The 23,931-nt window shown below is 46.2% G+C and overlaps 2 long non-coding RNA genes across 3 annotated transcripts; one reads left to right on the top strand and one right to left on the bottom strand.

Annotated features, from left to right (window-relative positions):
* Positions 1-3,583: 3,583 nt before the first annotated feature.
* Positions 3,584-22,487, bottom strand: Gm33319. 2 transcript variants are annotated; one of them, XR_001785287.2, is made up of 5 exons: positions 18,021-22,487; positions 16,382-16,455; positions 12,668-12,804; positions 7,565-7,718; positions 3,584-5,837 (listed from the first exon to the last, which is right to left on the bottom strand). It is a non-coding gene; the product is annotated as a predicted gene, 33319 (long non-coding RNA). The 2 variants fall into 2 exon arrangements; XR_003956459.1 differs by having other exon boundaries at positions 16,382-16,632.
* On the top strand, positions 18,931-23,931 carry 4930553P18Rik (RIKEN cDNA 4930553P18 gene). The gene is made up of 2 exons (NR_155305.1): positions 18,931-19,120; positions 22,438-23,931. It is a non-coding gene; the product is annotated as an RIKEN cDNA 4930553P18 gene (long non-coding RNA).

Genomic DNA, 23,931 nt, shown 5'->3' on the forward strand with positions numbered 1-23,931 from the left:
ACTCTGGCCTGGGAAATAACATCCTAGCTATGACATCAGTACATTACAAAAGCAGGCATCTATAAGAACCTATACCATACATTTCTAATGTGAGAACCTGCAGCTTCGTCTCCTTCCCCACGGCCGACCCCTCACTCATCCTGCTCGTGTTCACACCTCTCACCTTTGCTGACAGCACAGACCTTGGCAGTGTCACTGTATTAACCAGGGTTCTGGCGGCTCACACACATGCTTGCCCTTGCTATTCAGAGACATGGGGACCTAAGGTGGTGGTGTCACAAATAAGGAATTTCATAAGAGACTTAGTTCTTTAGCCTGTGCCTATGTGCCCAGCTGTTAAACAAGAGTTGGCAGGTAAGCAGGGTGTACCCGTGTTGGTTTGTACTCTGTCTGGTCTCTTCTATTAGATGTTTTATGCATAAACAGAATAAGGACAGAAATTATGGAAACACTGTTGGCACTGGGACTAGAGAGATAGCGGGTCCTCATTGTCTCTGTGGCCGACAAAGCTTCAGAGTGGCACAGAGCTGCTCAGGCAGAGGCCTCAGGTCCCCAGACCTGGGTGGGACAGGGATGGTGCAGCCTCTGCAGAGCAGCAGAGAGAAGCAAGATGGCAGGGCAGGGGTGAAGTCATGAGACACTGCCGCCTCTCCCAGCCTGTCCTCTTTCCCTCTTCTGACATTAGAACTGCTCTAATGTCCCATTTCAGTTTCTACTGCAGATGGTCAATGCCATTCTTTTCCAGGCCTGAGGACTTGAAGAGTCACCTCCTACTATAGATGAGTTACAGGGGTCAGACAATGAAGGCCACAGAGACAGAGTGGTGTGTCAGCCACTCAGCAGCACCTTCAGACTGTGTTGGGCTGCATCAGCGGACCTGCGGCTTTGATGCGCTAGTTTGCTTTGAGGCCATAAAGACCAGTGACTCAATAAAGTCAACTTCAAATGGTAATATGGAAAATCTCACATTTGCCTTATGACCCCAAGAGGGCTAATTGAGGACACACATCTCTGAACTTTCTACCACATCTACAGCAAGAAATTTGGTCACAGTAAATATCCTCACCAGAACACAAGGTGTTTCATATCACAGGTGTGGGAAGTTTGTATTCAGTGCTTGTCCCAAAAGCAGTTGTTCTCAACCTGTGGGTTGAGGCCCTTCTGGCAAACCTCTATTTTCAAAAATATTTAGCCGGGCATGGTGGCCCACGCCTTTAATCCCAGCACTCGGGAGGCAGAGGCAGGCGAATTTCTGAGTTCGAGGCCAGCCTGGTCTACAGAGTGAGTTCCAGGACAGCCAGGGCTATACAGAGAAACCCTGTCTCGAAAAACCAAAAAAAAAAAAAAAATTATGATTCATAACTAGCAAAATTAATGAAGTAGCAACAAATAATTTTGTCTGGGCTCACCACAATATAAGGGGGATGTATTAAAGTGTTGTGACATTAGGACATTGAGAGCCACTCCCTTAACTTCTTTTTGTAGCCACTGATCTTTCCCAGGGTGTGCAGTCTTGTTGGGTACAGCTTTGGCTCCTGTAGGTGAGCCCAGTGCTCTTCGGTACTCTGGTGCTGGGCAGGAATGGACAATGGAGTCACCTATACACTGCTATATGCATCTGTCTGCTGGGTTGTTCCATCTGCTTGTGTTGATGGTCAGAAGAGGTGAGTTGCTCTCATCCAAACATTTCAAAAGCACTGAGTGAAAATTTATTACATGGCATTTAGTATTTTTTACACGTCACTGAATTCAAGTGACCTTCAGGAGCAAAATTGGAGTCTTTGTTTCCGATTGGAATTTAGCCGAGACTGCTAAAACCAACTGTGGAGTTGGTTTGCCTCTTCAGCCTTGCTTGGGATACAGAATACACGTATCAGCACAGCTACAGAACGGAACTGTAGATGACAGGTTTCAGGGAACAGACAGTGAAGGTGCACCAAGATTACAGCAAAGATTAAAATGAAGGCTGGAGAGCTTCAGTCCAAGCATGAGGACCTGAGCTAATCCCAAGAGTCCAAGGATTAATAAGGATAATGATAATAAAAATGCATGCAGATTTGTTAGTGCTGATAGCCACAGTAGTAAGGCAACTACAGGTTGGACCCCTGGGGCTCACTGGCCAGCCAGCCAGGCCAACTGTGAGAGTTTCCAGATTAATTAAAGACCCTTTCCCAGAAAAAATAAGGTAGACCACATTGGAAGTACATACCAAAGATCTATGTCTAACCTCCACACTCACTTGCACACATGTGCATGTGATCGCACACACAGGCACACGTTTGCACACACAAAGTGAAGTAGGTTCCTGAGGCTATTGTGACTTAGCTGTTACAGAAGACAGCCATATAGCAACTGTGTACATGGGTGGCATCTGTGAACCATGGCTCCATTATGGCTATGGTTATAGAGGACACAGATTCTATGCTGTGGCATCAGGCCTGAGCTACGTTTTGGTCATCACTGTGCTGACTCTGCTCTTTCTGCTGAGATTTGAAGTGTTAGCCGAAATCCTTTTCTCTTTCTGTACTAGACAGGAAGTAGCATAGAATGTTGCTTTCTGGGAAGATATCAAAAACGTTCTACAAAACCCTCAGAAGGATTTGCCAAAGGGGCTCTCCTCCAGCTGGGCCAGTGGATGGTGGGGAAGGAAGTTACTGTGGGGAAGGGGCCCTGGTGCAGCACGGTCATCTACAAAGGCTGAAGCCTCTTCAGTAGGAACCGCACTTTTCAAGCCACCACTGGGTGTGGCCCAGAGGAAGCCTCTGAGGACTTAGCCCCCAGCACAGCAGCATCAGCCACTCAGCCTGGGGAAAGTGGGATGGCAACAAGGCCAGGTAAGTCACCACGGGTTCCCGACTTGGAAAAGACTTGTGTAGAAGTGGTCCCCATTGCGTCTGGGTCAGCCACGCAGGAGTGAGACTGCAGCTCACGGGTAAGGTGAGGCAGTGCTGAAGTCTGGAGCATCGAGCACCACAGAGAAGACTGTGTCCCCTTGTCCACATCCTCAGTCTCGTCTGCTTCCACGGTGCCACTTACTCTGCTGTGGTACAGAAACTCGTGTGACGAGTGCTGTCCTTTTGTGTCCTGCTGCCCTGTCTTATAAAAATGGCCTTTGACTTGAATGAGTCAAAACCTCTTCTTGGATAAGGACGATCGCCGTCAGCCTTCTGCAGCTGTGGGCCTGTGCAGCCAGCACACTTATTAATGCAGATGAGAGATTCAGTCTTCTCTAGCTGTGAGCCTGTGCAGTCAGTAATCCACACACTTCCAGATGCAGGCGAGAGACCTTCTCTAGCTGTGGACCTCTGCAGTCAGCAACCCGAACACTTGCAAAAGTGATGAAGGAGCAGAAGTGAGCTACTCAGCTCCTGTTCATCTGGGAGAAATAGGGAAAGGAGTGACTGGTTCCAGCTAAGCCAAGGACCTGCGGCTGTGGCTCTGCTGGGCTCAGTGTACGCTGTCACAGTTGGAATCTCGAGCTGCAGCTTTTCCAGGCTGCGTGTGCACACGGATCGCCCTGCAGTTCCAGGGCCTCGAGGGGCTGCCCTATCCCTACAGCATTGCTCTACGGGGACACTCTCTATATGCCTGAGCATTCCTACAGCAGGCTTTCTGCAAGACAGAAGCTCTGAAATACTGGTGGTTTGACGTAGTTCTTGTCCAAAAGGCACAGACCAAGGGAAGCCACTTTTGTGAGTCTCAATCTGAGAATCCCAACAGCCTAGTGAAATACAAGCTTACTCCTCAGAGTCCAGAGGCCACCCAGCTTGGAAATCTGATGAAGAAAGCTAAAGATAAAGAAAGCGTGTATCTCGGGGGAGACGCAGCGGGAGTGTCTGCTCCTACACTGCTTCTTCCAGTGAAGCTCTGATGGCTTCACATTGCCACTGAGTCCAGGAACCCGCACATAAGTTCCTTTAGAATCACTTCACAGTCAAATCCAAAAATATTGCTTCATCCACTCAGGCTGATGCAAAGTCCATAGTTACAGCTCCCGGTCAGCCTTGGCTTGACTTGGAGAAAAAAATTTCAGCCTACTTCAGGTCATTATGGCAAAGAGGGGCTCATGCAGGGAATCTCAAGGACTTAGCATTTCCATCCCAGGCTGCCTGGTCTTTAGTGACACAGGGCTCGGTTGTCCATTGCAGTTCTGACTATCAAAGTCCTTTTCCCTGTGATCATGATCTGTGGACACAGGTCCTCCATTTGCCTGAAGGACAACTCAGAGAGGGGTAGAAACACGCAGAGTCTTGTGTGGGACACTGGTAAAGAACGAGAATTCCTCCCTGATCTGACATTATCTTACCTCTTGACTTCCTGTGACACTCACTCCAAGAACATATCCAGGGTCAGCAGCTGTTCATGTCACTTCACAGAGGGAACAGTGCGTGGCGAGGCCTGGACACACTGGATTGGATGACTGTGTTTGGTTCATTTTCAGAGACCCTTGAATCAACAATTTTGCTTTAACCCAATGTCCAGAAATATCCATTCTAGTGGTGACTAATGCCGGTAATCCCAGCCATTTGCAAACAGAGGCTTTCTACAAGTTCATGGCCAGCCTTGGATAGAGAGTGAGACACGTCTCACAGGAAAAGAAGGCAGACAGGCAGGCATGAGGAGGAAGGTGGGCTCGTTGACTAATTCTAAGTGGAGGAGGATTCAGTTCCCTTTGGTCCTGTTCTGAGCTCCTCCTTGGCAGAGGAGCTGGAGTACATCATCTAAGGGCTTCATACACATCCACACAGTGTGCAGTCCTTGGCAGAGACGGAAGAGACTCTGGGATAAAGGGAGCGGAGCAGTGTGTCCAATCAGAAATGAGGAAGTCAAGACCACTGGAGAGAGAGCTTGGACTCATTGGTCACTCCCAACAAGCCAGGGACTGTTGTGAAACAAACCACACCCAGGCCCTAAGTGAGGGGACGAGAATCATCCACTGAGGCAGGTGGGGCTTCATTGAGGTGTGCTATGACAGAGTGGGATTGAGAGCCCCAGGCAACTGTGACAAGTTTTCTCTTGGCAGGTGAGAGAAGTGTAATCATAATATATGTGATTATCCCAGAGCAAAACAGAGGCCCCGATTATTGTCCCACGGAGACTGGGGAGAGCTTTTCTACATTCAGGAGGAACGGGGGCTGCTCACCATAGGCTAAATCCATGTAAGCAAATATGACCTCCCCGACAGCGGGGCCTCTCCTCTGCCTCTTAGAAGCTCGGCAGCCAAGTCTTTCTCTCCGCAGAGTCAAGCCATTCAATCTCTTCGGTCTCTGAGCACACGTGAGTGTGCGTGTTCCAGTGCTGAGGGCTTTAAAAACATTTGTAAACTTTGTTATTAAACGTGATTCTTCAAACTTGCAGTTCTGCTTGATTGTGGATGGCAAGAGTCAGCTGTCATAGGTCATATGTGAACATGCTATAGAGATCACACCTAAAAGCTGTACACATGAAACATTTACATAGCCAGGGGAGTTCATTCTCCCTGCACTTTTCCTCTATGGAGCAGCACTTGCCTGTGTGCACACCCAAGAGCTCGCACATGTGCACTTTCAAGTGTTTGCACGTACTTCGAATGCTTCTGATGATCTTCAGGGGAACACAGTTCCTTCCCTACAGAGTGCTCCTGAATGTTCTTGTTTCGAGACCTGAAACTCTCAGAACTGGCTGCTTTTCTTGGGATCTGACAGGTGTAAGCCACAACCAGGTGACTTATTTCTAGATTCAGAGAGATCCCAGACACCGAATTCAGATCTCAGGAAGTGCTCACCCGTGCAGCTTTCTCCTGTGATTTATTCTTTTCTGTTGCATTGCGTACATCATTACTGGTTTGCAGGTTGCGCCTGGGAACACAAATGGGAGATGACACAGAAAATGAGAGCCTGTTCACGGGAGGCCAAGTGCACTGTGTTCTCCGGGAGGTAAAAGCAGGGCACTGTGGGTTTCAGAGTAAAAGGGTCACACCTTAGGGTGACGTATGATGACTTGTGAAAGAGGAGCCAAGAAGAGTTTCATGGGGGAGGGCTCAGCGACATGACCCATCAGAGCCATGCTCTCCACTGTCCCATGTGGGCAGGAAGAACTGTGGTGCTTTTGAGTAGAGCGAGAACTCTGCAGGGACCTTGGGCAGAGCAAGGCTGTGACCGAAGCCAGACTGCAGATGCTGAGATAAAGGAGCTGCATGGCTGGGTGAGGTGGGAAGGTCAACTTAGGTCTGGGAGCTGCTAACATGGAATGAGAGAGTGATGGGGAGTGTGGGGGACTGTGGGATTTCAGAGAGCCAGGAAATGAGGATAGAAGGTGACAGATCTGAGACAAGGCAAGCCTGGAGCAGGGTATCCTCTCAGCAGCGTGAGTAGGATGTCCAGAGGAGGTCTGCCTTTGGAAGTGGCTTCAGTCCTAGTGTGTGGAACTTAAGAGACTGGTGCGATATCAGATCTGTGGAGCCATTGCTGGCAGCTGGAAGCAGGTTCTGGGGAGGCAGGTGAAAGTAGGAGAGGGACCTGTATGGAGCAGGCCCAGGGAGCCTCAGAATGGGGAAAGCTGACTGCATCTGAGGAGGCAATCTCTTGAGGGGAGCAGGGGACAGGGTGGAGTGACAGAGCATGAAGGCTACAGAAGAACTGGTTATGAGCCTCACAGAAGCCACACAGCAGGGACAGTGGGGATGGAATTCAGGATGGGACCCAGGGCCAGGCCCCAGCAGAAAGAGCATTCAGATCTCCTGATGGAGTTAGGGCTCATTGAGAATTCTGGCTTCATGAGTTTAGGCCATGGTGGGCAGAGACTGAAAGGTTTAAAGAAGTCATATAGGTTGCTGGGTGCACTGGTGCGCTCCTGGAATCCTAGATCTGGAGGGTGATTTTCCTGGATGGTGACTTTGTTACCAACCTGTGCTACACAGGAAGACCCTCCCTCAAGTAAAAAAAAAAAACAAAGGCACTGGATGAGAGTTATGGTTATGCTGTCTTCTGTCCCAACTGTCATGCTGAGGCTAGGTCTAGGGGTCGGGAGAGAGATGAGACTGGTATGGGCAGAGATGGGCTAACCATGCTGACATGTTGACAACTGTGAAGAGGTTTGATCATGGTTTTGAGTTGTTCCTTTCCTCGCTTTTTGTTTTGTTTTTTTTTTTTTTCCTTTGAATTGACTTTAGTTAACTATAGCTTACTTGTGAGTGTATACAGACTAACAATGTAGTTTTATGACTTGCTGAGCAACCATGTGCATACACCACTTAGAGAAGAAAACAGGACCCTGCCAGGAGCCTGGTCCACCTTTCCCACTTCCTTCCTCTGAGACTGATCCCCTCTTGCTCCCACCATCCCTTCCTCACTGTCTTTAGCGTTCACCCCCTAAATGTGCCTCCTGCCATGATGTACTTCAGCACTGCTTGGGTCTCACCGTCTTCAAATGCAGTGGTTAGGTATGTAACTTCCTTGACTTAACATCTGCGAGGTTCATCCCCACTTGGACGTGCAGCTGTCTGATGGGTTGTTACACCCAGGGAGCTGGGGGAGTGGGGGAGGGAGGGCAAGAGGGGTGAGATAATGTGACAGCAGGACAGTACCACACCGGAGGGCAGAGTCTTCTCTTCTCATAGGATAAACCACACAGGTCCCATGGGCAAGACTGAGGACAGGCAGCCGAAGACCCAGAGAGATGGTGGATCTCATGTTTGAAGCAGTCATGGTAACTCATTGTAATGATGGGATCAGAGTCAGCTGTTGGAGGAGGGAAGAAGAGAGGGTTAGAAGCTGGAGAACAAAGCTTGGAATGGTTTAGACATCAGGGAAAACATGGATGAATGGATTCTTGTCCTTAGTGAGGACCCAGCAAGGAAGAAACTGAGAGAAGCTCAGCTTATTTTGACCTCCATGAATCAGGAGGACAAAGCAGATCTCCCCCTCTTCCTTCTCCACCTAGCAGACCAGAGTGTTTCCCTGGCATGATCTGGGGAATCACGGTGGGGCCAGTTCATGAAGCTCTCTGGCCTGCCTTCCTTGGTGGATCAGGCATGGCTGACTGGGCTCATTGGGAATCCTCACTGGGAATCTTTTGTCTTCTCAGACCCATCCATCCCAGACAGTCTTCTTTTCCAGTGTCGATTTACACACTCATCTTAGGTATCAAAGGATGATGCCGGAATCTGTCCCAGTGGTGTGTGCCTCCAAATACTAACAGCGAGTGTGTGGAATTCAGGTCTGGCAAGTACAAGAACAAAATGGTCTATGGCTTCAAACTATTTAAAAGCTCAGTAATGTTCTCAGAGTGTCTTATCTGGTTGCCATTACAGCCTTCCTATAAGGTGCATAGTCTAATGCCAGCTGCTCTGAAAAAATGTGGTGACATCATTGCTGGGTTTCTAAGCCCTCAAGAAAAATCCCAACTATTTGGTGCAAATGAAGGGACTTTGAGTACCAGAAATTGTATACCAGACACAGTATCTGATTGCAATTTCTTTATATAATGGATGCTGAGATTATTCTAGAAGGGCTTTCTAGCAGGCCCAAGTATTACAAACATGGTGCCAACAGGTCTTCCCTCCCACACTTCCAATTCCTAGAGCTAGCCACCCAGGGCCATTTTCTCATTTGGCCAATTTCTTATGTCTAACTCATCCCTGAGGCTGGTTGCCAATCAATGTCCAAGAATCAAAATTCATTATCTGGCTACACTAACCTGTCCAATCAGGACTTACAAACTCACCTACCCCAGACTTTCCCTTTTGCTCCTTACAAGCCTCTCCTTCAGAGCCACCTGCTGCTGCCCTTATCCAATTCAGAGGTGGCCTCTCCCCACTACTCTGCTTGTCAAATAAAATCTCCTTTGTGCTGAGGATTTGGTGTTGGGGTGTGTTCTGAGCCAACTCCCAGGCCCATTCATTGGTACCATAACTCAAATGGGTCTACAGGAATGCCACTCCAATTCCCACTGAGTTCGTGTACTTTCTGGAACATCTAGAGCCTATTCCCTTCAGCCAACAGTGGCTAATTGGTGAGTTTGCCCTTTCTAGCCATCCTAAATATTCCCCAGGATATTGGCCGATGACCACTGTTCATCTGACATTCCAGTTCTGTCTTGTGGGGGTTGGGAGAATGCACCTTGCCATGGCCTTCTGATGCCATGGCCTCAGATAGCCAGGAGGCACATTTTGTTCAATTTGGCTTGGTTGGCAATTTTTCCTTTTCACTTTTTGGTGATCTTTCTGCCAAAATCCAGTGTCTGTTCTTGTTTTGTTTTGTTTTTCGAGACAGGGTTTCTCTGTATACCCCTGGCTGTCCCGGAACTCACTTTGTAGACCAGGCTGGCCTCGAACTCAGAAATCCGCCTGCGTCTGCCTCCCAAGTGCTGGGACTAAAGGTGGGCGCCACCACTGCCCGGCTCTAGTGTCTGTTCTTAATCATCCAAAAGTCCTGTCCGCAGGTCTCCTGGTATCTCCTCCCTCCCAGAGACCTCCCTATCTATCACTGGAGACCTGGGCTCTTGACTATGGCTCACCAGCCACCATTAGCAATGGGATCTACTCCCCCATCCCCATCAATTTGCCTCTGGGATGTATCTTTAAAAAATTGCAGGTAACTCGAACTCACACTGACATTTCTGGTGCATCTTAGCTCTCAAGAATGGCCCTTATACCCTCAGATAATCCAAGTGGCAACCTTTTGAATTCTGTGGGCCTGAGAAGATGGAAGGAGATCCTCTTTTACTACTTTCCCTCTCCACCTTCTCTCTCTGCAGATTCTGTCTCCACCTTCTGCTTGTTTCACGTCTTCCCCTAACACTTCCTGTTCCCCCCACACATATTGTTGGCCATCAAAACCAAATGCCTGTTATTTAAAAGATCACAGGCATTTTTCTCTCCAGCATGGAGATTAGGTAGACAAGGGCTTTCAGGGTGTGCCTCTTCTCACCCCAGGCACCCCCAGAACCCTGAATTGCAGAGGCCACGTCCCCTCAGGGCCTCATGTGGATGTCTGCACATTTCTGTACTTCTTACTCACTCTGGAGTTCCTTTGGACTCCTTGTGGAGAAAATGAGGAAGCAGACCAAATATTAGACATCTGTCAGCACTGGGACAAGAAAGAACATCCTCGGTGTGGGGCTTCCCTGTCTCTGGGGCTGATCTAAAGTCTCCAGCTCAGAGCTGCTGAGACAAAAGCCTCAGCTCGGGCCCAATCATGGTGGCACACGCCTTTAATCCCAGCATTCAGGAGACAGAGCCATGTAGATCTCTGAGTCCAAGGTCAGTTTACAGAGCAAGTTACAGGACAGCCAAGCTTAAGCATTAAAGGATGTAATAGTGCGAAGAGCTTTTGGGGCCCCTTGGCAGGAATTTGACATTGGACCAGGACATGGAAGTAAGTTCAGGCAAGAATCTGACTTTGGGCTAGAACAAAGAAGTAGACTTCAGGCAAGAATATGACTTTGGGCTAGGACAGGGAAGTAGGCTCAGATATCTTGGTCATCCTGATAAGCCCTTAGAAACAGTAATAACAAGACTTTGTTTATTGCCTTGCTTGCTCCTTGACTATTTGTGTCTATTGTACTGCTTGCCCTTATTACTTGCATGTAATTAAAATGGCATAAAAGCAGATAGGGAAAAAATAAACCCGCCTCAGCCTCAGAACTGGCTGGGGCCAGACTACAATGTTGTCTAATTGTCTTTTTTTCATTTAAATCCTTGCTCCTGCTCTTGAGAACCTGTTGACTGACTGAGCTGGCTTGGTCATAATAGAACAAGGGGTTCCTGTTCTAGTCCCAGTAAACGGAAGAACTTGACAGCTTTGGCCATGTGGCTCTGACTTTAAAGTCAAGAATAGAAGGGTTTTCTGGGACAATTGATGCTGGTTAGCTGGAGCTAAGAAATTATCAGTGATTAAGAAGAAACTAGTACCACTGAAGTGAAATCTTCTGGGGAGTGTTTTCTGAGAGCCCAGAGAAAATATTTTCCAGAGATAACTGAGGTTGCACCTCATGCTACAGCTGGACTTGATGTTTTGAAAGCATGAAGGGGTCATAGAGAGTAACTGAGGCTTGAAATTGTGAGAGGTCAGGAAAGGCCATTGGTGAAATTGTAGCCTCAGTTGCAGTTGACAGCCCAGGACTGAAGGGGTCATGCAAAGAAGTTAAGGGTTGGTACTGTAAGACCGCCAACCCCACTCCACTGTCGGTCAGTGGTACTTACTTCGAGATGCCCCTGAGTGAGACCCCGAGAAGCAGATCCATGCAAGAGCCAGAGGTTTATTTTCCAGCACATTAGGGGGTCAACCCTCAATCACTCCCTCGAAGCAAGTGATGAGAAGGTGACCCTGAATGGCTATTACAAGTAGGTTTTATACTTTTTAGGGGCACAGGTTATATCAGCAAGGTTACAGTTCAAACTTATTGGCTAAGCATATTGACCTTTAAATCTATTGGCTAGCAAGTATGACAAGTATTTGAACTCTACCTGGGACTTTCCAGAGGGTCAGGTAATTGTCAGTACATTCTGAGAATTTTTCACTCAAGAATGTTCCTGTGGGTGGAGATTGGAACTTGGCCTAGCCTTGACTCCAGGCAGAAGGGGTAAACTGTAAGGAGGGTGTGGGATTGGAAAACCCCTTAGGGTCCTTCAGTACCATGAAGAGAGCCTATGAGAGGCTACTGATGAAGCCTAGTTGCAGTGGAAGACCCCAGCATATTGGAGATGCCAGTACCATAGGATGACCAAGAACAGCAACAGCAGTAGAGTGGATCAACCAGAGCCTGGAGTGCTACAGAGGGCAGAGCCAGAGAAGTGATGTAAGCCCTATGGTGAGGCTCAAAAGATCAAGTATGGATCAAGAAGATGTGAAGTTGAAGTTGCCTTGGGTATCCCAGAGCTATGGGATAACAGTCAAGGAAAGCTGCTAACCAGGAACAAGGCCAAGAGAACAAAGCTTGTTGCAGTCAACAAGGATGGAAGGAGAGGGAGAGAGAGATGAAGAGTCCTTTACATCACACATGGAGATTTGGAGTTTTCCCAGATATTTTTTGGTCTTGCTTTGGTCCACTATTACCTCACTATGACATTTTGGAACAGTAATGTATATCCTGTGATGTTGGAAGTATGTGATCTGCTTTTGATTGATTTTATAGGGAATTACAGTTAAGAAGATTGCATGAATCTCAGAAGAAACTTGGAGCTTTGGACCTTTAAACATTGTTGAGACTGTTATAGACTATGGAGACTTTTTAAATTGGACTAAATGCATTTTACATCATGCTATGGCTAGGTATGGCCCCCATAAATTCATGTGTTTGACAAGTCTATAGAGGCCAGGGAGTGCAATGTGGTTGTTTGAATATGCTTGGCACATGGGTCTTGGCCCTTTTAGTAGGTGTGGCCTTGTTGGAGGAAGTGTGTCACTGTGGGGATGGGTTTTGAGGTCTCCTTATATGCTCAGGCTCTGCCCCAGGCAGAAGAGAGTCTCTTCCTGGCTGCCTTTGAATCAGGATGTAGAACTCTTCATTCCTTCTCCAGCACCATGTCTGCCTGGATGCTGCCATGCTTCCTGCCATTACAATGGACTGAGTCTCTGTAACTGTAAGTCATCCCCAATGAAATGTTTTCCTTTATAAGAGTTGCCATGGTCATGGTGCCTGAAGCAATGAATCCAAACTAAGACACCAGGTAAGTCACCACTGGTACCTGACTTAGGAAGCCTTATGTACAGGTGGTCCTCATTGCATCTATGAGCCTGTGCAGTCAGCATCCCCACACTTCCAGATACAGGTGAGAGCCAGTTTCCCCCAGCTGTGAGGTTGTATACTGGGCAGCCTGCTCACCTGAAAAATACAATGGAAGTTCAGGAGAAAATGCTCAGTTCTGTTCAGAATAAGCACAAAAGGAATGACTGGTCCCAGTGGGTCTGGAGCTCTGTCCACTCTGACTTTTGTGGGTCAGTACACCACATGCTCTCCCAGGCCATCTGAGGATGGCAGCTTTCCAGGCTATAGGGTCACATGGAGCACTCTGCCGTTACAGGTTTTCAAGGGGCTGCCATACTCCATGCTTTGCCTTAGAGGAGACCCTCTGTGGAGACCTGCTCCTGAGAACAGTCTCTCTGTCAGGCCCCCTGCTGACCACAGCATCCTTTGAATCTACGTGAAGCTCCTCAGGGCCCCACAGCTCTCAGGAGAACTGGCCAATATGGCTGGGCATTTTCTACATCAGGCATTTTACAAGGGAGAAGCACTGAGCTGATGGTGCCTGGCTCAGTTCACATCTGAAAAACACAGAACAGGGGAGCTACTCATGTGAACCTCAGGCTGAAGCCTGAGGAGACCTGAGGACACAGGAGCTCAAGTCTACAACCCAGAGTCAGAGAAAAAACATGCATGTCCCAGGAGAGATGCAGAAAATCTCTTTTTTCCCCCTGTTTTCCCCATGCAGCTCCTGCTAGCTGCATGCTTTCTACCTGTGTTAAGAGTGGACTTTTCCCACAGAGGCCAGGCACCCACATACTGGTTTCCTGAGAAACACCTCATGGTTATATCCAGAAATAATGCTCCATCCTGTCAGGTTGACACTAAATCCCATGATCATGACCTCCTGTCAGCTATGGTTGGTGGGTTGAAGAAGAGACCTCATGCCATCAGACAAGAGAGTATCACAGGGGGAGTCCTAATGACTTAGCATTTTCTCATGTTCTTATTTTATAAACGGACTTTTAAAATGAACAACTTATGGCTTTAAGGAAATATTGTTCTGCCCATGCCGTGTGCCATCAGCACAAGCGAGGCACACCTTTCTTCCCTGTACACTCAACAGGAAAAAAAAAAAGGCCACAATTGCAGCCAGGACATTGGGATAATGGTTGGATTGCCTCTCCACAATGGGGAGATTATGAAAGATTATGTCTGGAGTGCAGGGCATCTTTTAGGGCACCTCTTGGTGCTGCCATGCCCTGAGATTAAAGTGACCTAATCTAGACAGGAGGACAAAGGGCACAGAGGGATGCTTCAGGAATGAAGGTGTGGATCACTCCTCCAGGGAAAGAGCCAAGACCTGCCGAGGTGCTTGCAGAGGGTGGAGGAAACACAGAATGGATAATAGAGGAAGGTAGTTATAAATACTAGTTGGGGGGCATTGACCAGTTGCAGAAGTGAGGATTATAATTGACATGAGTGTTTCTGCCTTATCTGGTTAAAATGTGTTTGTACAGATATTTGTGTTTTCTTTCCTTGATTTCTTTTGTCATGTCATGCAACATCAGCTAAGAGAATATCAGTGATTATCTTACTTAACTTGATACTAAAAGAATGTCCCTCAATGGACAATGTTTCTTATTCTAAATTTATAATGCACTGTAGTCATACAAGGTATAGTTATATCATGTTAGGTATAATGATGTCCTGGTTGTTGTTTTCATTTGGAAATTAAGTAGGACATAAGGGGATATGATTGTTTGTCAAGCTGATACTTGCAATGGGTATTCTTGGTTGTTCACTTGATTACAACTGGAATTAACTAAAACTTAAATGTCTGGGTACAATGGTGTGATGGTTTGTATATCCTTGGACCAGGGAGTGGCACCATCTGAAGGTGTGGCCTTGTTGGAATAGGTGTGACCTGCTTGGAATGGGTGTGTCACTGTGGGTGTGGGTATAAGATCCTCACCCTAGTTGCCTGGAAGTCAGTCTTCCATTAGTAGCCTTTGGATGAAGACATAGAACTCTCAGCTCCTCCTGCACCATGCCTGCCTGGATACTGCCATGCTCCCACCTTGATGATAATGGACTGAACCTCTGAACCTGTAAGCCAGCCCCAATGAAATGTTGCTTTTTATAAGACTTGCCTTGGTCATGGTGTCTGTTCACAGCAGTAAAACCCTAACTAAGAGAACTGGTGACAGATGTTTTCTAATTAAATACTTTGACAAGGGAAGACCCAATTCTAAATCAAATCTTTGAGGTGGGAATATACACCCATAATCCAGATTTTTTTGAGATACAAAGACCCACCTTTCTTCTGCTGCCATCTATATAAAGGGCATGGAAAGAGGAAGCTTTCTTCCTGCCCAATCTTGCTTTGTCTAGCAAGTCCATTCCTTCACAGGCATTAGAGCCTACGTCTTTAAGATTCCAGTGCTCACTGAAGACCACCTGAGACATCCAGCCTGGTGGACTGAACAAGAACTGGATTCTTGGGCTTTCTACTGGTAGATAGGCATTGTTGGACTAGCTGGACCACAGCCAGAAAGCCATTCTAATAAATCCATTTAAATAGATAGATGATACATAGATAGATAGATATATGCATACATATATGATACATAGATACACATATGCATACATAAGTACGGATTCTACATGTTCTGTTCTTCTAGAGGAACTAGATTAATACAGTGTGTGTGTGCGTGTGTGTGTGTGTGTGTGTGTTATGTCTCACATCTAAATAAGTTTAGAACATCAACATTAAAATTGTTCCATTTATGTATACCTTAGAACCTAAACCAACTTTATAAATGGCCATTCTTCCTCACTTCTAATTTTCAATGAATTTCCTATAGCAAACACCCTTTTTGGGTTCAGAGAGTACTGTCCTATTTATGTTTCTAGTGTTGTCAAGTCTACAAATTCATACACTGAAAGACATCAGCATAAATTTAGTGTATTCGTTATGCTGAAAGAAAATAAAACTTGAGACCTGTGATTCATGTAATTTATGTCAAATAGCCCAAAAAGTTGTTTGTGAGCTTTGAAACCTGGGGCTGAGAACATAGCAGAACAGGTCAGGACATGCCCGGGCAGGCCTGTCGTTAAGACATTCCTGAATGTGCTTGGCCATAAAGATAAAGAGAATGACATGTCCGGACTGGCCCGGCGCCTCCCTATCTCCCGCCCTTCTGACCTAAGTTAAATGTTAACCAGATGCTCTCCTGTTACCTCGATCTGCATGTACAGTCTACTGATGTTTAAATGAACCAATCATGTGAAACCTCGCCAATTCCTCCCCCAGCCCCAGACCCTTTTCTATAAAAACCCCTAGCTTCCAAGCCTCATGGTCGAATCCACTGTTTCCTGCATTGAGATACGTTTTGACCCAGAGCTCCGCCATTAAATTACCTCGTGTATTTACATCAAGAAGGTCTGTTCGTGATTCTTGGGTGCATGCCGAATCGGGAGTTGAGTGGGGGTTTCCAGGTTCTTTCAATGTTACAGTTAAGGCATTACCCTGATGTCTCTCCTAGGTCTACATGGAGGTAGATCCTACTGATCTGTAAGTTTCATTTCTGGTTAGTTAAGTAATATTGTACAGTCATTTTATTAAAAGAAGGGTGAGTGAATAATGACCTGATTGAGAAATTTCTACAAGGGGAATTTAGATATCTTAAAGAATTCTGAACTAACTTTCACTTACCTTTCAGAAAAGAATTCCGAAAACAGCAAAATGGGTCCCGGGCAGCCGTTGTCCACTGGAGCCAGGTTCTCTACCTGTTACATTGGATTGTGGTTAGCTGAGTTGCGTGTTACCCTTCTCCTCAGGGAATGAAGGTGTCTTTATGATGGAAGCCAATCCACATGGCCCTTTCTCTCTGCTCCACCTTTTGCTGTTCAACTTTTACACCTCCTAAGAACTACCTCGATTTTCCCTCTCCCCATTTCCATAACCTGAAATAGATACAAGGCAGCAGTCTCCACCAATAAGCAATGCCCCAAACTGGGAATGGACAGAACTTCTGTATCCCTGATAAAACTCAGCCTGGCTTCAAATACTAAGGTGACATAACCGGCAAGGAAGCAGAATGGGGATTGTATCCGAGGGAGAGTGGGTCTGCTAGGCTGGAGGGGGTAACAAGAGATAGTACTGTGGGCAGAAGAAACTCAAGGGGGAATCTACATTTAAATATATGTACACACACATATATGTATATGCACACACATCCACATGCATGAACATGTAAGATGGAAATTTGGCTGGGGAGAAGCAAAGGGAGAAAAGCTGAGCAGTGTGGGAAAGAACATGGTCAAAGTGAACTGATTCTGTGCATGAAAACAGAAGGGAACCCTGTGTTTTCAATGCTAACCATTAATACTAAGGAAAACATCATCCTAGTCACTGGCTAAAACACCAGCTAAAGTGCTCACATTTAATACTTTCACCACACGGCGGTTTCGGTTTCAGTCTTCTTCACACAGCTGATATCAACTCCATCAGGAGAAAGAAAGCCCAGAGTTCTTATGTGATTAGACAACCTGAGCCTCAGTCATGCCAGGTCAGGCTGGGGAGTCAGAGCTGAGCTGGCTTTTTTTTTTTTTTTTAAGCTTTATTCATTTATTATATGTAAGTACACTGTAGCTATCTTCAGACACACACCAGAAGAGGGCGTCAGATCTCATTACAGATGGTTGTGAGCCGCCATGTGGTTGCTGGGATTTGAAATCAGGACCTTTGGAAGAGCGGTCAGTGCTCTTAACCACTGAGCCATCTCTCCAGCACCACCACCCCCCCCTTTTTTTTTTATATATAAGTTTAGTTTTAGTTTTTTAAGGTCTTTGGACTGTCTCCCCACCTCTACTCCAGTTTTTAAGAATTCACTGTATTTAGGGTTTTTTGTGTAAAAAAATGTCTTGGAGGAAAAAGAGAGTGGATAATTGGGCAAACGTCTGACTCTTCTGCACTAGGGTCAGGCAAGTTCTGTACTGGGATTCTGAACCCCCAGGGAAGCTGCCGGACTTGAGGATACCCAGGAGATAAAACGCAGGACTTAGCTGAAGTCTGGGGAAGGAGAGAGGACAGTTGCAAGCTGTGTCTGATTCTAGGCATTGCTCACTTGAGAATCTAAAAGGAAGGGCTAACCGAAGGAAGCCCGGGAAAGGAGTTTTTAGGTACTGATGGTTTAGACATAAAACTAACCGACTTGGATTCTGGGACAGCGAAAGTCCAGTCTGGCCACACCAGATTCAGAGACTCCTTATTTGTGGAGATAAAACTACTGACTTTTGAAATCTGGGAAAGGGAGCAGACAGTTGCAAGAAGGAAAGTAAAAATTACCAACACCTGTAAGCAAAGTAGCAAAATCATCAGCAAGAACAGCAGAAACTCCCTCAAGTGACTCTCTCCGCCTCCAGCGTCCTGGAAGGGACAAAACATCTCCAGCTGGTACCTAGGGCAGGGTGTCTTCAACCCAGATCTGACCCCTTGTGCCTTCAGCACCCAAATAACGACCTGAGGACTGTTGGGCGCGAGCCTTCCTTGTGCGCATGCGCACTGGTCTGCACTGGGGGGTGGGGTGGGGAGAGACCGCGAAGGGCTTCACTCTGCAACTGGAGTTTATATCCGCTGCGCCCTCTACAGGTCGGGGCAGGTAGTGCGGACGTGCTAGGTGGCGCTCCCACCTCAGAATCTCAGTTTCTCAGACCAGGAGCGAAAGTTCAATTCTCCTCCCGCGCTGCCCCACATGTCTCTGTGTTCTTTATGTACATTTTGTCATTGTTCATAATATTTACTTTCATGCATGTATAGTCTCTTTCCTGACAAAATAAACACTATAAATTTGAAGTATGTTCCCAAATGATGCGCATCTCTTTATATATATGCATATATATTCATATTATTGTTATAAAAGCCTCAGAGAAGTTCACCGATTACAGTCAGTGTAACTAAAAGTGACGCCATTTATTTAACTGTTCAATATTTTGCGGACATATTCCTGTTTGGGAGGTGTTTGTGTTTGGTTGGGTTGGGGTTTTCATCTTCTCTAACAGAAAATGCCTTGCCTTGAACATTATGAGAGGTGAACATGAATGTGTTTAACAATCCCATTGAACGGCCAAAAATGTTATCAAGCCACCCTTCTATTGAGAGCTGTCACAGACCAGATGCCATGATAGCTATGCACTGTACCGTAAAAGAGCTAGGGAAACCTTTCCTGTCACCTCGCCACCAAAGCAGAGCCGTTAGTCTTGCATTCGGAAAACCGTCCCGCTGCTACACTTGTATTGGGGAAACCTTCCCCAGTGGAGCTGAGCTGTAACACACATTTGCTCTGACTCGGATAGACTCTCCTGGTGCCTTGCTCCCCCTAGTGGTCTGAGCCGTCCAGTCCACCTACAACAGACTCGATCGCTCAGCACCCCGCCCACCAGCTGCAGTTAGGTAAGCACCTTCTTTGATGTAAACATTTCCCTGTGTCCGACGAAGTGACCACTGGGTGTCCGGCAGCCCTTTAGTACTCTTGGAAGCAGAGGTGACCTCAGCCACAGTCTTTAAGGCTGTGGCTTGCCCTCTTCACTTGCCGCCATCCCACCACCCTTAGGGCTATAATCCTGCAGCTTCTTCAGGTCTATCATGGGACTTCCTCTACACCCCCTATAGCCGGCCTAACCTCTCCCCAGTTCTCCCTTTGTGAGGGTGGGGGTGGGGTTGCTGGGGTGGATGGCATGGTAAGAGCATGTGTCTCCTTATTCAGTGATCTCTCTCAGGTAGAGGAGAGGTTGGGCTCTCACATCACTAATCCCTCTTTTATTAAAGAGTCCCAGTGTCATCAGCCTCACCTTCCATGACTTCTACACGCTCCTCACCCGCAACCTTCTCTCCCCCAGCATAGATAGGTCTGGGGCCAGCCTAGGGCACATGTAGACAAAACCCACCAAACTAATGCTGCCCACCCAGTCTGGGCTGACAAAGAACCAGACAGGGTTCTGAATGGAACTACACAATTCTGGGGCATTTTAGCTAGAGACCAACTTATAAATTGCCTCCTGCCCAGTCTCCACAAGGTGGTCAATTATAAAGCAAACAAACAAACCAAATGAGCCCCAGGAGATCATCCAGGACAAACATGAAAACCTGTCTCAAGTTTTAGACCACCTTACAAATACACCTGTCTTACAGTATAGCAATCTGGATCCAGAGACCCCAGATGGAAAACGACTCCTTCTTCCAGAGTTTCTCCGATATTAGGGCCAAACTTAAACATCTAGAGAAAGGACCACCGTTTTTGGCCTCACTCATTGTCTTATTAGTTTCTCTCACTTTGCTGCTTGTTAATTGCTCTAAGCCAAATATCTCTATCACAAAAATTCCATCAATGACAGGCCACCCTGGAAAGCTCTGTCCCCCACCCCCACCCCGGCCACCAGAAACCCTGTATAAACCCTCCCTTCTGCTCAGTCCCCTGCTGCTTGTTGCCTGAGCAGAGGCAGCCAACTGATTTTCCCTTCCCAATAAATCTCTTGCATGAGGTTTGTTGTGCAATGTGACTTTGTGGTATTCCTTGGCTCCTGACTGCCAGCTGTACCATTTTCCATGGGGAAACCTTCCCCTCCTGGGGCAGAGATGTAAATGCTTACATGTACAGCGCGGTTTTATGTTCTAGTAAACACCACAGAGAACAACAGAGGGCAAGATTTCCACAGCATTGAGCAGAGGGTCGGTGTCTCCTAGGATATCTCTGAATTTACCTATTGTGGAACTAAAGGACAGGGCATCTGAAGTCAGAGTAGTAGATTAAGTCCCAGGGTAGATTAATAAAGACCACTAATAAAGACCTTTTACTTAGTGTGTAATTTCTGAAAGTACCTCACAGCCACTCATGATAATGTTCATTGCATAAGCTGAAGGAAAACTCAAGAATTATTTTCTTAAAAATGAGTGAATGAATGGGCAGGTGGCTATTAGTTAAACTTTGAGTGACAGTCATATTTCAATCCACATGTGTTTATAATCATGAAAACTCAACCATAATGAAGAACTGATCAATATATATTACTAATTAGAAATGTAAGAGGCATATGTGAACCGAACAAAGTTTGCTTAAATTGAAGAGACTGTAAACACAAATTAGGCACATTCCAAATTGACATTAATTCATGGAATAGCTCTTTGAAAAATATAGAAAACAGTACGTGGCCCCAAGAAGAAAGAGGCACAATATAATATGCAAATATGGCTCGAGTCTATCAGTAATGGAAAAACCCAAATGGATCTTTTACATCAAGTCTTCCAGAACACACAAAGTTAATTTGAGGACATGCTCATCCTAAAATGACCCAAGAAAATTCAGACTTTTTTGATGGACTGAAAATAAAAATTGATCACAGAACACTATCAAATGGATTTGACAAAACAGTAATTCCATATGCTGAAGATAAATTCATTCCAGAGATCCAATTTCAGTATACTCAAGCCAATGAACATAATACATCAAAGAAATGATATTTTATATGTATCATAATAAATGTGTGTATATTTATACTGTGCATCATATTGCTGATCCTAACAATAAAGTGAGACCTAATAATATCTCTGCTTTCTTCTGTAAAACATTTATATAATTCATTATTTTTGTTTATTTCTGTAACTTCATTGTGTAGTCTTTTAAAATCAGATGATTTCACCTTATTTCTATGTGTGTGTGGATTTGTGCACATGGGTTCAGTGCCTGTTGTGGTTAGAAGAGATGATCAGATGCCCTGGATCTGGAGTCAAGCGACTGTGCAGCGCCTGCTTCCCCTAAAGAGCAATGGATGCTGTTACACACTGTGTCTCTCCAGCCCCATTGTGCAGCCTCAGGCATCAAATGCAAATAAGGGTCTCAGCTGCACGTGGGGAAGACCTTTCCAACAAAGCTGTTCAAAACACCTAGCTCTGGTTTGGATTATAATAATGTTTTAGGTACCACGATGTTGAAATAGAGAGTCTGACACACACATACACACATACACACACATAACCTGGAATACCAGTGCCAATATTCCCAATGTAAGGAACTTTCCAAACTTGGCCATGATGAAACACATCTGTAATGCCAACACTTGGGAGTTGCTGCAGGAGGATCACCAGTTTAAGGACAGTCAAGGCTACCTAGCCATTCTGTGTCAGATGGCTAAATCCTTACAACTTTGCCTGTCAAATGTGGGCATCCCCTCAAGGACTGTAAGGTCACTTTCACCAGATGACTCCAACACTGCAGTGAAGTTACTGGTCCCTTTTCACAGGACCAGTTACTGTATCACAAGTGACTCTGGAAAGTATGTGCAATGATAATGGGGAGACACTGACTAAGACCATGAGGAGAATTGGGTGGGAGTGGTGGGTCCCAGATCCATTCCCATGGCTGCTGATGACATCCTGATCTCACCTATAGGCTGAGAGCTATCGGCCTTCAGTGAGTTTCTTACGCCAGAGGCTGATGTGTGGGGACGTGGCTCGTTTGGGAGAATGCTCCTGTTTCAAGCCCAAGGCCCTGGGTCAGTTCCTAGCACTCCTAAAATCTGTCCTGGTGCTTGCCCATAACCCAGCACTGGTAGCCAGTGGCAGGAGAATGAGTTCAGGATCCTCCTGGGCTACCTAGGTTATGTGGTCTAGCCTGGGTCACATGAGTCTCTCTTTTAGTATACTATGTAAAGTATGTGTTCTTTCAAAAAGGAGTTTTCCATGCCTTACCCATATTTCCTTTGTTCTTGTTGCAGGACTGCAGCCATGTCACCTCCCTGAGCAGCATGGTGACTGTCACAGATTTGTGACTAGCTGAATCCCACACACTTTCATCAGTGTGTGTGTGTGTGTGTGTGTGTGTGTGTGTGTGTGTGTGTGTGTAGATTCTGTGTATATTTGAGTTTTGTATATGTATATATGTAGGATGGTGTAGATATCTATGTATATGTTCAACCTATGTCACATATGTTACATCTGTGTCATGTATGTTCTCTGGTGTGTGTGAATGGCATATGTGCCCATTCACAGAGTCTAGAGGAAGACACTGATATGTCTCTATTAATGAACCTTATTTCAGAGTAGAACAGTATATTAGGAGTTCATAGCAACTGGAAGTTGATTTTGTTAGGTGGTATATTTGCTAACAGGTTAAGATGGGATTTTCTAGCTGGGAACCAGTATGGACCTAAGAGCCCTGTGCACCCACTGCTGGCCAGCCTTGCCTACCTCAGGATGCCTGAGGACAGGTTGTAAGGTTTGTGAGGACACTGTCAATTTTCTGTGAGAGACAAAGTTTAAAAAGTGAGGCACAGAACTTGAACCCAACTGATAAACATGCCAAGTGAAGTTTCTGACTCAGGTGAGCTTCGTTACTTTTTGCTTGACTGTAAGCCCAGATGCAATTTCAGGTAGAAACGGAAGTTCCTGGTGCAGACAGCATGGTGTCTGCTTTGTGAGATGCTTGTCAGCAGGCTATGTGGTACCCAACACCATGGAAACTGGATCCTGTTGATGGGGATGCTCTGCCGGGCTCCCAGGAGAATCTTCCAGGATGCTGTTTGGATCTTTGCACTTTGATGATCACTGGCTACTGAAGCTCCAGAGTATCACAGGTATGATAGGATTTCCCGATCAAAGTGGGCTACCTCACAAGCTATGTGAAACAAGAGGAGATGACTGTAGCTCTGTGGACTGCATCAGGGTTGTCTCATGTGAAAGAGCATGAGGCAGCCCTCCTCCCCTCCTTGTACTCCACGTCAGCCCTTCAGATTGTCCAGTCCTGCAACCATGTTGTCCTGATGGCCAATCATCCTGACTGAGCACTATGACCACCAATCACAGCACAGTACACTATGAGTCTGTCTGGCCTAGGGAGGGTCTGCTTGCCTGAACATGTTTCCTGGAAGTCTGGAATTGCTTTGAAGCTGTAATGACCTTACTGCAGAAGGTAGTGCTTGCTTCTGTCCAGCAATAAAATGGGTGTCCTGCAAAGGGATGACACGACAAATTCATTGTCAGCGGCAGATTACAATGCAAAGCTCACTAGGAACTGTGAGTGGGTGCACAGTCTCTTTGCTGCTTCTGCTAATGATGGCCTTGCTGAGAAGTGACACTACCCAGAACACAGTCATTCTCCATAAAGCTCACAGAAACTCATGTTCTACTTATCTAAGTGTATTTTGAAACAGATTTGCAGTTTCTTAACAATGCTATTTAATTCTACAATAAAAGTTGACTGGTGTGTCCTG

Source organism: Mus musculus, chromosome 6 (assembly GCF_000001635.26).
Source record: "Mus musculus strain C57BL/6J chromosome 6, GRCm38.p6 C57BL/6J".
Classification (NCBI taxonomy): domain Eukaryota; kingdom Metazoa; phylum Chordata; class Mammalia; order Rodentia; family Muridae; genus Mus; species Mus musculus.